This window comes from Vicia villosa, unplaced genomic scaffold, assembly GCF_029867415.1.
Source record: "Vicia villosa cultivar HV-30 ecotype Madison, WI unplaced genomic scaffold, Vvil1.0 ctg.004915F_1_1, whole genome shotgun sequence".
NCBI lineage: Eukaryota > Viridiplantae > Streptophyta > Magnoliopsida > Fabales > Fabaceae > Vicia > Vicia villosa.
This window is the reverse complement of record NW_026706540.1, coordinates 44852-58880: the sequence shown is the minus strand read 5'-3', so window position 1 is coordinate 58880 and position 14029 is coordinate 44852.

Sequence of the window (14029 nt, the reverse complement as noted above, 5' to 3'; positions counted from 1 at the left end):
TCTCTTCACTAGGGTAGGTTTGTGACTGCCTTTGTCTGGATTTGAGATGGCCATCTTGAAGCACTTGAAAGTTGCCCCCACTTATACTCGTCCGGGCTCTTGGACCTTCATGAAGGTGCTCCAATTTTAGAATGAGCACAAATCTTGCAAACCTTATATCCGACTGTTCTTCAACCTATTCTACATCGTGCACATCTCCTAGAATATTATCCATAACTAGTGGCTTATCAAACTTCACCCAAATTGTGCTTGGTTCTGCCCTTTCACTAACGATTAGGGAGATTTCCTGGGGCGTTTCATACTGGTGAAACCCCCATTTACTCTAGAGGCTTACCTTTCTTTTTATTCTATGACCCGACCGAGTCCTCTCTCTTTTGCAAGATCTAATTTTAGAAGTATTGGTATTGGCCTAATTTTTGTTCTGCAGCCCATTCCAATCGCATTGAACTAAATTCCCTCTCCACCAAAGAGGTTATGGTGATGGGGAATTTAGAGTCTCTGCACCGAGTCTTGGCTACGTAGAAGGATTTGGTCCTAGAGAACTGTCGTCTTCCTTGCGAAGGAAGAAAAAAAATCGATACCCTTCCATTATAAGCGCATCCGGTCGCATGGAGAGGAATGAGATCTTTGGGGAGGGTGGAGTCCTACATGTGCCTGTACTTTGCAGATAACTTGGATAAATTGTAGATGATTAACTCACTTTCCTCCATTCAAGGAATCAAACTTGGCTCTGTTAGTTGGGGAATTACTGTGGAACCTTGTTTTCTAGGTAAAAGATTTTTGTTTTGATGATGAGAACTGTGAAGAATAGTAAAAGATCGGAAAGATAAACATCAACATTATGAAAACTGTGATGAACAAAATAAGATATTCAGCATAATAAATATGAAACAATTGTGAAAGTTAACCAATGCATTTAAGTGGTCAAAGATGCAAGCCACGACTTTGATAAATGATTGATAAAGCTTTAGGCATTAACAAAGGTTGTTCAAACAAAAGCAAACAAATTGATTATATCAAAAGCTTCAAAAGATCTCAAGCAAAGTGTCAACATAATGAATACATCAGACACAGACTTAGGGAAGTTATCCCAATTTAGTAAGTGAGTGAAACTTTTGTAAATGCAAAAGTTTTTCTTTATAGAAGTAGATGGTTATAAGCATACACACATTAATTTTTTTTGTAAAACATTTTAAAAAGAATGAACCTTAAGAAGTATATATATATATATATATATATATATATATATATATATATATATATATATATATAAGTTGCATAAAAAGAGATGAGAGCATTCAAATAGTAAAAAAAATTGACTGGATCTAATCGATTATGTAAGTCGATTAGATTGGCACGTTCTTTATAATCAAGGCAGTTTAAATGTATTAGACGACAACAACTTATCTAGAGGTGGGTGAATAGATCACCGAGTTAAAATTTCCTTTTTAAAACTGTTATTGAAAAGCGTAAAAACTATGGCAAGCGAAAGATTTAGCCTAGATCAAATAAGTCGCCTAAACCAAACCGATTATTAGAAACTAGGATATGTGCACAATCATGATGAAAGAATAACAATGATAAGCAATTGATACACATAATTCTCTATTAATGGTTTCAATAGGATTACTAAGGTAACCTCTTTCCAATGAAAATAATAAGAAAAATGTAAAGTTATAGATCATCGAACACTTGGTGTGTGATCGATTTTTAAAATTTTCCTTTCAAGTTTGTTAATATCAAAAACCTATTACAATAAATCTGATTGTCAGGAAATCAACAAACCAATTTATATATATATATATATATATATATATATATATATATATATATATATATATATATATATATAAGTTGCATAAAAAGAGATGAGAGCATTCACATAGTAAAAAAAAATTGACTGGATCTAATCGATTATGTAAGTCGATTAGATTGGCACGTTCTTTATAATCAAGACAGTTTAAATGTATTAGACGACAACAACTTATCTAGAGGTGGGTGAATAGATCACCGAGTTAAAATTTCCTTTTTAAAACTGTTATTGAAAAGCGTAAAAACTATGGCAAGCGAAAGATTTAGCCTAGATCAAATAAGTCGCCTAAACCAAACCGGTTATTGGAAACTCGGATATGTGCACAATCATGATGAAAGAATAACAATGATAAGCAATTGATACACATAATTCTCTATTAATGGTTTCAATAGGATTACTAAGGTAACCTCTTTCCAATGAAAATAATAAGAAAAATGTAAAGTTATAGATCATCGAACACTTGGTGTGTGATCGATTTTTAAAATTTTCCTTTCAAGTTTGTTAATATCAAAAACCTATTACAATAAATCTGATTGTCAGGAAATCAACAAACCAATTTAGCTTCTAACAATCAAGGAAAAATCTTTACAAATCGATTACTCAATCATTGTATTTAACAATTTGATTTTGAAAAGTAAATGAGAGAGAGGACACAAGGATTTGTTTAGGCAGTTAACCAATTGTCCTTGCTTTAGCTACGTCTGCCCCAATTCCAATCGGAATTGAGAGATCAATCTTACTTTACAAAAAGTAGTTTACAATATAAATGTTGCAATACAACCCTAAAAACCCTATGTGTGATGTTGATTCTTGCATTTCTCTTCCCTTGATCTGAGTTTGATCAAGTCACCCAACAATACCAATTGATCCACTGTCTCGTGCTACTCCTTTGCAAGAAACGATTGTTCTTAAAAGATTTCACTTGGTCAAATCCAAATTGCGAATTGTTGTCACCCAAGATTACTAATTGATTCACCGTCTTACACTACTCCTTTGCAAAAACCTCCAGTTCTTCAAAGCTTTCACTTGATGGAATCCAAATTGCACAAGTCTTATCGAAACCCCCAAATAAACACCTTGATCTTGGAGGAAAAACCCTCACAATTGTTTCGATGGAACCCCCAAAGCCTCAACCCAATACACCGGTTACACCACTTAAATTGGACGTTATCAACCTAGTCTAGATGGCACCAAAGTAAAAAATGATTATGTGTAGTTTTCTTATATGTATGCATAGATGGAAGGTTGTAGATGAAGAATAATCTTTGTATGTGTTTATAGTTTTATCAAGTTAAAAATGAGGCATGTATGAAGTATTTATAAATGAACAAGTTGGAGGAAAAAAGGAAAACCTAGAAGTTTGAAAAAATATGCAATTTTTCAGAAAAATTTCAACATGTTTCGACACATATAAGTCATGTGTCGACACATATTAATGCATGTGTCGACCTGTTTAAGGTCATGTGTAGATACATTCATTACAGAAGCTAATGACTTTAAAACTACAACACATGTGTCGACCTGAAACACATATGTGTCGATACATAGAAGCAATTTTAGCAGCATGTGTCGACCTGAAACACATATGTTTTGACACATGCATTACAGAAGATACAAACTTTATTTTTGAAGAACATTTGTCGACCTGAAACATATATGTGTCGCCACATGCATTACAAAAGCTACATACTTTATTTTTGAAGCACATGTGTCGACTCATATAACGTATGTGTCGACACATACACTTGTGTTTTTGAGTAAAAATTGATTTTTAAAGCATACAACTAATTTTTAATGCTATGTAACTGATTTTTGATGCATGGTACCTTTTCCAAACATTTTTTTAAGTGCATTATAAGATACTTAATTCAAAGGTGCACATAACGACTCATAGATACCATCCAATTTACAAAAATGCTAAAGTTTTTCCTAGGTTTGACATCATGAAAAACATCTAATGGGCAAGTGAACTCACATACTCCCCCTTTTGATGATGGCAAAACTTGAGACGATACATTTCATGTCTTTCATGAAGGCTCCCCCTGAATATGTGCATCCCAACTTCGTCTTGCATATGGTTCTCCCCCTTTGACAACATCAAAAAGAGACAAAGCAAGCCATGAGAAGTATCATTTAACACAAATATAAGTATATGACACATAGGCGTTTTGCAAAATTAAGAACACACACTCACATATATCCAGGTACGTGGAGTGATGCAAAATTGAAACATAAATAGGAAGACAATATATAATAACAAAGTTGTCATTCATTAACTCAAGTTACCAAAACAGAAGCAAAAATCGTGATAAAATAGTTTAATACATAAGAAAAGGAGCACAAACATAACAAAACTTCCTAGTGGATGCATAGCAAAGAAAGGCACTTTCTTGCATTGTGGTAAGACCAGACATTGGAAAAGAAACTGCCCAAAGTACCTGGAAGACAAGAAGAATGGAGTAGATACTTTAACTTCAAGTATTTTTGTTATAGAAATACATTTATCTACTTCTCCATCGTGGATATTAGATAGTGGATGTGATTCTCATATTTGTACCAATGTGAAGGGGCTAAAAAGGAGTAGAGATTTGGCAAAAGGGAAAGTTGATCTACAAGTTTGCAATGGAACAAAAGCTGTTGCTTTAGCTGTAGGAACTTATGTATTAACTTTACCTAGTAGTTTAATACTTCAGTTAAAGAACTGTTAATATGTATCTGCAATTAGCAGGAATATTATTTCTGTTTCTTGTTTGGACAAATTTGGTTTTTCATTCATGATAAAGAACAATTATTGCTCCATTTATTTGAATGATGTATTCTATGATACTACACAAATGAACAATGGACTATATGTCCTTGATCTTGAAATTCCTATTTATAACATTAATACTAAAAGGATGAAACCTAATGAGTTAAATCCAACTTATCTTTGCCATTGTCGATTAGGCCACATAAATGAGAAACACATTTCTAAACTCCATAAAGATGGACTCTTGGACTCTTTTGATTATGAATCATATGAGACATGCAAATCTTGTTTAATTGGAAAGATGACAAAATCTCCATTCACAGGAAAAAGTGAAAGGGATAATGATTTTTGATCCTCATACATACTGATGTATGTGGACCACTAAACATACCAGCCATATGAGGTTTTCAATACTTCATCACATTTATTGATGATTTTAGTAGATATGGTTATGTGTATTTAATGAAACACAAATATGAATCCTTTAAAAAGTTCAAGGAATTAAAGAATGAAGTACAAAACCAACTAGGTAAGAATATTAAAACTCTTCGATCATATCAAGGTGGTGAATATTTATGCCTGAGAGAAGAAATTGAACCTTGTTAAACATGGTCTGATCCATGATGATGAGTCACGCCGATCTTCCAAACTCCTTTTAGGGACATGCTTTGTTGACAACAACTTACACACTTAACCGTGTTTCATCCAAAAAGGTTGAGAAGACACCATATGAGATATGGAGTGGTAAGAAACCACATATGTCTCACATGAAGATTTTGGGTTGCGTAGTTTATGTGAAACGACAACTTTCAAATAAGCTTGAGACCAAATATGACAAATGCTTATTTGTGGCTTATCCTAAAGAAACAAGAGGGTATTACTTCTACAATCCTTCTAAAGGCAAAGTGTTTGTCGCTCAAACTGGAGATTTCCTAGAAAAAGACTTTATTTCAAAAGGAATCAGTGGGAGGAAAGTAGAGCTTGAAGAAATTCAAGAATCACAAAGCATTGATACACCTATGGAGGAATTAGAGCTGAAAATATAATTAGTTGTGGAAGAGAAACCTGCTCAAGTAGAAAAAGACCAACGTAGGTCAAGCAGGATACTTCACCAACTTGAGAGATATGGATATCTCATAACTGATCAAGGTGATGTATTTCTCATGGATCAAGATGAGCCTATGACCTAGCAAGAGGCCATTACTGGGGCTGAGTCTGAGAAGTGGCTAGAAGCCATGAAATCTAAAATGGATTCCATGTACACAAACCAGGTTTGGATCCATAGGATTCAAGTGGGTCTTCATAAATAAGACTAACATGGATGATAAGGTACATACCTATAAGGCAAGACTGGTTGCTAATGGCTAAAGGAAAATTCACGGGGTAGACTATGATGAAACTTTTTCACTAGTTGCAATGCTTAAATCTATTCGGATTTTACTTACTATTGTTGTATATCATGATTATGAAATATGGCAGATGGATGTAAAGACTGCTTTCCTTAATGGGAATCTTCTTGAGGATGTGCATATAACACAACCTGAAGGATTTGACATACCAGAAGAAGCCCAAAAGATATGCAAGTTACATTGATTAATCTATGGATTGAAGCAAGCTTCTAGAAGCTAGAATCTTTGTTTTGATGAAACAGTAAAACAATATGGATTCATCAAGAATGAAGATGAGCCTTGTGTCTACAAGAAGGTTAGTGGAAGCATGATCATCTTCCTGGTATTATATGTAGACGACATATTACTCATTGGAAACGATGTCCCTACCTTGCAACAAGTGAAAACTTGGCTAGGGAAATGCTTTTCTGTGAAGGACCTCGGTAAAGTAGCTTATATATTAGGAATCAGGATCTATAGAGAAGATCATAAAAACTTCTTGGCCTAAGTTAAAGTACATACATATACAAAGTGTTGAGACGCTTTAATAGACATGATTCCAAGAAAGGTTTCATACATAAGCAACGTGGCCTGTGTCTATCAAAAACACAATCTCCTTCAACTAAGGAAGAAAGGAATCACATGAATAAGATTCCATATGCATCTGCAATAGGATCTATCAAGTATGCCATGTTATGTACTCGATCAAATGTCTCGTATGCTGTAAGTGCAACAAGTAGGTACCAATCTGATCCCGGTGATGCTCATTGGATAGTTGTCAAAATATCCTTAAGTACTTTAGAAGGACTAAGGACTCATTATTGGTATATGGAGATCAGGAAGAGCTTGTTGTAATTGGATACACTGATGGTAGCTTCTAGACAGATAAGGATGACTTTAGATCGCAATCTGGTTGTGTTCTACTTAAATGGTGGTGCTGTGAGTTGGAAAAATTCAAAGTAATATACAATTGTTGATTCTACAATCGAGGTCGAGTACATTGTGTCCTATAATGCAACAAAGGAAGTTGTTTGGATCAAGAAGTTCATTTAATGAACTTGGCATGGTCCCTAGCATTGTAGATCTCATTGATCTCTATTGTGATAACAATGGTGCTATCGCACAAGCTAAGGAGCCTAGACCTCACCAACGATCCAAACACATACTTAGACGATATCATCCCATTCGAGAGATAATAGAGAGGGGAGATATGAATATATGCAAAGTACCTACACTTGACAATGTTGCTGACCCACTAACAAAGCCTCTTATGCAACAGAAGCACGGTGGACATACTAGATCTATGGGTATTAGGGTTATGCCTGATTGGCTCTAGTGCTAGTGGGAGATTGTTGGTGTAAGTCCTAGAGGCCAATACTTTTGATACTTGTATCTAATTTTTTATTAATAATAAAATGCATTTCTTTATTATGTTTGTCTTTCCAAAATAATAAAGTCCCTAGAATAGCTAGTCTGTTTAATGAAATGTTAAATGTGACTTAATCATGAGATTCCATTAAACATAAGAAAACTACTCTTAAAGTATCTATAGTCGAGATTTATTGTGAAGTAAGATAATATTAAAGCATTAGGACTATTATGTAGATAGACTGATGATCACATCTCATGGAGCATGAATAAGGAGTTATCAAGTCTTAACATATGTATGAATATCAGGAGTAATATTTATACTGGATTGATCCGCTATGAGAGTACTATATAGAATGTTATGCAAAGTGTCATAAGTTATTTTCATGGTGATAGTGGTGTATACTACTCTTTCAACCTGCAAAAGGGTAATCGTACAACCCTGATTTGATATGGCACCGTTAGATGCGGTGACCAATAGATTTGGTCAGTATAGCTAACGGATTACGGGGCATTGCTGATTACTCAGATCGATAGATTGATCGTCGCGGGCAGCAAATTAAATGTATTTTAATTTATGTATATTTTTATCTCTCGTCTAATGCGACTAATAGATTTAGTCGGGTCGAGGAGAGAATTTAAATAAAGGATTAATATTTCGCCAAATGGCAATGGGATTGGGCAAACCCTAATGCATCGCTAACTTTCTAGGGTTTTTGTTATTTAATAATAATAAAAATTAATTAAATAAATTAGATTGATATAATCGAAATAATCGAAAAAATCCTAAATCCTAATTTAATTATTAGCCTAACCCTAGTTATATTATTCTAATCCTATTTTAGAGAGAAAAAAAAATTAAATTATAAACATATACATAATTACACAATTATAAAAAAATATGTAAATAATATATAAAACAAAAAATAAATAAAGAAACCTGGCGGTGAGATCCTGTGTGGCGCATTGGAGAGGTCCACCGTGAGCATGCGCGTTTTGGGGCGCTGGATCCAGCCTTGAGATGATCCTGAGGCTTTGATGGCAGGGTGTATGGTGTGCTCTTGCGCTGGAGGTGCACTGGATCTGCACGCGTACAAGCCAGAAAATTGAAGAAAATAAAGTGAGGTTGCTGAGTATCGAACTCGCAACCCTTTGGATAAAAGCCTCGATGTAGAACCAACTGCGCTGCGTTCATATGATGTTAAAATTAAGGCAACAAACCGTAAAGTACGAAAAAAACGAGCCAAAATTCAAAATCAAAAAACAAAAGCGCTACTGTATACGTTCTTCTTCGTGGGTTTTTCTGAAAAACGAAGACCCTTTAGGGTGTCTTTGGTTCGAGGTAGAGCGAGGGGAGGGGAGGGGAGGGGAGGGAATATTTAAAATGAAATGTGTTTGGTTCAATTTTTTGGAGGGGAGAGGAGAGGAGGGGAGGGGAGCAAAATCCCTCCAAATGACACTTTTTGCGTTCCCCCGAATCGGAGGGATTCGGAGGGGAGGGGAGGGGATCTGAGTTTTAATATTAATTAAATTAATATATTTACTAAAATATCCTCAATTTTATTTTATTATTTTAAAAATGTTATTTTCTTTCATGTTTCTACTTTTCTTTTTCTGATTTTTTCTCTATTGCTTCCATCAATTTATTATAATTATTCTTCACCTTCAAATTATTATTTTTTATTTAATAAAAATTATAACTATTATAATTTTTTGTTTTTTATTATAATTTATTTTATATATTCAAAAGTTGTTATCAACGCATAGTTTATTTTGTGTTGAGAGTTATAATACGAATCAAGTGTACTCAATTTTTTTAATATTATGCGATAAGTTATGACTTTTTAATCACTCAGTTATACAAATATTATTTCCAAGAAAATATTTATGAAATTTTTACAATTGAATATCATATCAGTTATATAAAATTACAAGGATAAAATTGTAAATTATTATTAAAATCCCTCCCCTCCCCATGTGAACCAAACATATTTTTAAACGAAATCCCTTCCCTCCCCTCCCCTCCTCTCGTTTGAACCAAACATATATATAATTACAAAAAATTCCTCCCTCCCCTCCCCTTCTCTTCCCTCCATTAAAATCCCTCCCCTCCCCTCCCCCTCATTTGAACCAAACAGACCCTTAGGCAACGTTTTTTCTACGTGGTGGTAGACCCTGCACATTCGAATCCAACAAACAAAAACGCATAAATGAATTTCAGAACCATGAATCGATTGAGAATTACTCCCTGAATCCAATGGCGTTGTCTGTTTCGGCCAATTTCGCCTGAAATTCGAAGCCCCAAAACGAAGCTCTAGTGACCTAACAATGGCGGATTACTCTACCTGTACTTAACCTTGAATTAGATGTATCAGAAACGTTCCATTCATCCACACGAACACGAATATAACACCAAATTACGTTTAAGATGCATAAATTACACAAATCGATTTTGAAAAAAAAAGTAAAAAAACGTGAGCGATTGGGGGTAAATTCGTGAGTGTTTTTCGTCTTTGATGATTGGGGTAGCTTCCAGAATGATCCGGGAATGCATTTGAATTACTGAAACATCTTGAATTGCTCTGCCATTCAGGAAACGATTTCAATTTTTTGTGAACTTTTGAGTCCGGTTTTCAGGTTCTTGGAGGCCAACCCAAACCTCTTTTTTCTCCACGGCCAGTCCCCCCTCCGTGCGTATGCCATTGTTGGTTTTTATATATGATTCCATTAGGTCAAAACTCAATCAAAATCCTTTGAAGAATCAAGACTTTCCTTTCATGGATACCCCCTTTGCCATTTTCACGTTACTCCTTGGGCAATCTTTGGGACAACAAAGCCTTTTTCCTTTTTTCTTTCTTCTTTTTTTTTTTTTATTATTTTTTTTATTGCCTAATAATAATAATAATTAATAGTAGTAAATAATAATATTAATAACCCACTAATAATATTATAACCTAAATAATAATACTAATAATATATAATTAATAAAACCTAATTAATTCTAATACTACCTAATAATAATTCTAATAATAATGAAAATTAAAATGTTAAATTCTAATAGTTAGTCATGATATAAAAGTAATAATAATAATAATCAAGACAAATGTTAGTAAAACCCAAAATGCCCCCAAAATGATAAAACCCTTGTAATAATTGGGCCCAACGTTTTGGGTCCTACACATATGCTAATTACGCCCTTGTTCTAACCAACCTGATTTATAAGAGAGCGAGTTTGACAATAGAAATGTCAAACCCCATGACTCTTAATTTTGAACCTTGATGGATTGAGGGCCGTAAATTTGATCGGGCAAATTTTGGGGTATGACAGCTGCCCCTGTTCAATCTTCTTAAACCTGAAGAGTCAGATAGACACGTCTGTCTATCGTGATCTAAAGGTAGAAGATGATTGAACATTAAAATGCCCTTAAATTTGCCTTTGTTGGGAAGAAATTCCGTGGGAGATGGGCTTACAGATGCCACCCAAGGTAAATACCCTTCTTTTTTTTGAATGCGAAGCAGATGCTTTCGAAAGGAACCAGGTGCTTTGATCGTAGCACGGCCTAAAAAGGCAACCTGAATTTTATGCAATGCTATGATGCATGCATGTATGATGCAATGAGCCTCTCAAAATAAATGAGGGCGATGTATGGATATGCATGATGTATGAATGAGGTATGTAAGTTGAATGATGCATGATTGTTAATTAAAGTATGTTAGTAACTCTGAAAAGAAAGATAACACCTTTGATTGTTGTTGATGACGTTTTGGAAAAGATCACTGCCGAGGGACTAACGTGATAAACCCAATTGCGAAACTTTTTTTTGAAAATCTTGTTGTAAAACCCTTTGTGAAACCCTTTGATCACTGCCGAGGGACTAACGTGATAAGAAACCCAATCGGGAAACCCTTTTGTAGATCCTTATTGTACAATCCTTTGTAAAACCCTGTTTGCCTAGAAAAGCTCCTAGAAAGGATGGAATACGTCTTAAAGAAGACTGCTTGGAAAGGCTCCTGCACCATTTAGGATAATTTGCTATGCTTATAGCAACTTCACCTGCACCATTTAGGATAATTTGCTATGCTTATAGCAACTTCACCTGCACCATTTAGGATAATTTGCTATGCTTATAGCAACTTCACCTGCACCATTTAGGATAATTTGCTATGCTTATAGCAACTTTACCTGCACCATTTAGGATAACTTGCTATGCTTATAGCAACTTCACCTGCACCATTTAGGATAATTTGCTATGCTTATAGCAACTTTACCTGCACCATTTAGGATAATTTGCTATGCTTATAGCAAACTCACCTGCACCATTTAGGATAATTTGCTATGCTTATAGCAAACTCACCTGCACCATTTAGGATAATTTGCTATGCTTATAGCAAACTCACCTGCACCATTTAGGGTAATTTGCTATGCTTATAGCAAACTCACCTGCACCATTTAGGATAATTTGCTATGCTTATAGCAAACTCACCTGCACCATTTAGGATAATTTGCTATACTTATAGCAAACTCACCTGCACCATTTAGGATAATTTGCTATGCTTATAGCAAACTCACCTGCACCATTTAGGGTAATTTGCCCTTGTTCGGCCAAATTTCGCCTACACCATCAGGAGTCACTTACCCTTGTTCGGACAAGTTTACCTGCACCATAGGAATTACCTGCCATAGTTCTGACAAGCGTACCTGCATGAAAAAGATTCACCTATTTGGAGACTCACGACTCGAGGGTCGGAAAACACACCTATCACAACACGAGGGTTGGAAACTCAGGACTCGAGGGTCGGAAGACTTTTGTAGTATGTGAATGCACTAGACGATATGCATATGCTAATGCGTATGTATGTAAGTTGACGCAATCCCGGGATTTTATCTCCTTAAACCCATTGAACTTGTTTACTCCATATTTGCACATACACCACGACTATGCTTATGCCGGCTTGGTAATGTGGATAATGCTTATGCATATGCGTAGTTTGTTTATGAGCGAAATGAACGACAAGGTTGCTATCATCACTAAGATTACTGGCATCGGTAAGGTTACCGGAAGCATCAATCAGGTGATTGGAAATATCTCAGTAATGTCACTGGCATCGGTAAGGTTACCGGAAGCAGGTGGATAGTATAGCTTAGCACCAGAGTTTTTGATGTATGGGATAATGCTTATGCTCGTGCATATGTTTATTGATGTAATGAGTGGAACGAAGTAATGTCTTCTATAAGACTACCTGAAAAGGTTTCCGGAATGGATACGGACATTTGTCTTAAAGAAGACTACCTTAAAAAGGTTTTAAAGAAAGAGGAATGTCTTAATGGTGACTACCTGAAAAGGTTGGAAAAATGTCTTAAAAGTCTACCTAAAAAGATTCTTGGAAAGGATAACGGATGTCTTAGAAAGGCTACTTAGGAAGGTTCGTAGAATGTCTTAAAGAAGACTACCTGAAGAGATTCCTGAAAAGGATGCCAAATTGTTTTGAAAAAGACTACCTGAAAAGGTACTTAGAACAAGAATGTATCGAAGAAGACTACCTGAAAAGGTACTTAGAAAAAGAATTTCTTGAAAAAGACTACCTGAAAAGGTACTTAGAACAAGAATGTATCGAAGAAGACTACCTGAAAAGGTACTTAGAACAAGAATGTCTCGAAGAAGACTACCTCAAAAGGTACTTAGGAAAAGAATGTCTTGAAGAAGACTACCTGAAAAGGTACTTAGAACAAGAATGTCTCGAAGAAGACTACCTGAAAAGGTACTTAGGAAAAGAATGTCTTGAAGAAGACTACCTCAAAAGGTACTTAGAAAAGGAATGTCTTTAAGAAGACTACCTGAAAAGGTACTTAGAAAAAGAATGTCTTGAAGAAGACTATCTCAAAAGGTACTTAGAAAAAGAAATGTCTTGAAGAAGACTACCTTAAAAGGTACTTAGAAAAAGAAATGTCTTGAAGAAGACTACCTGAAAAGGTTCTTGGAAATGACGATGATCGTCTTAAAGAAGACTACCTGCAAAGGTTCTTAGCAAAGGATGAGGAATGTCTTAAAGAAGACTACCTGGAAAAGTTGAGAGATGTCTTACAGAAGACTACCTAGAAAAGGTTCTTAGAAAGGAATATGTCTTAGAGAAGACTATCTGAAAAGATTTCTGAAGACGACGAGAGACACCTGGAAAGGTTTGTAGAAGGAACGAGAGGATGTGTCTTAAAAAAGACTATCTGAAAAAGGACTCCTAGAAAGGATAATAGATATTTGAGCATGTTTTAAGGAAGACTGTCTGAAAAGATTAAGAGACGTTTTAAAGAAAACTGCCTAAAAAGGTTCCTAGAAAGGATGTGAGAACGGTATTGACAACATTTGATGCTGAGTGGCCTTTTGCAACGTGCCCCCTAGTAATGGACTTGCCCCGTGGGCTACTCAGAGTCCTTGAGAGATCCCATGGATCTTGATTAGATTGCCCCAGATAAATAAGATAACAACGGGCCATGCCCTGTGTATTCAACAACCATCCGAGTCAGGCGTAAGAGGTATTTCTTCTTTGATATGCTTTTAAAGCTATTTCGCCTGTCGATAGGATTTTTAGCCATTAGCCATGCCCCATGCAACTTCTCCCTGATGTTAAAACATTTGAATCTATATAGACCAGTGTGCTTTATAATGAAAATTATAAGATGCGAATGCATACGTCTGTCTTGAAAGTTTAAAAACA